The sequence below is a fragment of the Syngnathus scovelli genome, unplaced genomic scaffold, assembly GCF_024217435.2.
Source record: "Syngnathus scovelli strain Florida unplaced genomic scaffold, RoL_Ssco_1.2 HiC_scaffold_124, whole genome shotgun sequence".
NCBI lineage: Eukaryota > Metazoa > Chordata > Actinopteri > Syngnathiformes > Syngnathidae > Syngnathus > Syngnathus scovelli.
In genome coordinates this window covers 8,991-10,000 of record NW_026061215.1, presented here as the reverse complement: position 1 = coordinate 10,000, position 1,010 = coordinate 8,991, and positions in this window count along the sequence as shown.

Below are 1,010 nucleotides of genomic sequence, written 5' to 3'. Positions count from 1 at the left end.
CGGGCGTGCGTAAGATAACGTATGTCCGCCTCTCGGTCACTCTGGCCGGGCGTGGGTGTGCGTCCGCGCCCGTCTTGTGAACCTCCAAGTGGAACTTAGTGATCGGAGGATGACACCGGGCGTGCGTAAGAGGCGCGTCCGGGGATGAGGCAGCATCCTCGGGCGTCAGCCGGGAGTAGGCAGCCTCCCCCAAGTGGAACGTAGCCTCCACTAAGTGGAACTCAGTCTCCGGAGGATGACAGCGGGCGTGCGTAAGAGGCGCGTCCGGGGATGAGGCAGCATCCTCGGACACCGGCCGGGAGCGCGCGGGCGCTGTGGAAGTAAGTACATCCGCTCCTGGTACCTAAAAATTCCTCCAGCGGCGGGCCCCGGGCCTAAACTTTCTCCGGGCCGCGCAACACGCACTTTCCGCCGGACACCGACGGAGGCAACGTCCCCCTCCTGCGGTGACAAAAAAAATCCACCCCTGGTACCTAAAAATTTCTCCAGCGGCGGGCCCCTGGCCTAAACTTTCTCCGGCCCGCGCAACACGCACTTTCCGTCGGACACGGACGGAGGCAACGTCCCCCTCCTGCGGTGACAAAAAAAATCCACCCCTGGTACCTAAAAATTTCTCCAGCGGCGGGCCCCTGGCCTAAATTTTCTCCGGCCCGCGCAACACGCACTTTGCGCCGGACGCCGGTCCCAAACCACCACCGCCGACCGCCACAAGGCGACAGCCACCATCCCCAAGCGCCATCCCCGACCGCCACAAGGCGACCGCCACAAGGCGACCGCCACAAGGCGACAGCCACCATCCCCAAGCGCCATCCCCGACCGCCACAAGGCGACCGCCACCAGCCGACCGCCACAAGGCGACAGCCACCATCCCCAAGCGCCATCCCCAAGCGCCACCCCCGACCGCCACCAGCCGACCGCCACCAGCCGACCGCCACCAGCCGACCGCCACCAGCCGACAGCCACCATCCCCAAGCGCCACCCCCGACCGCCGCCCCCCGACCGCCACAAGG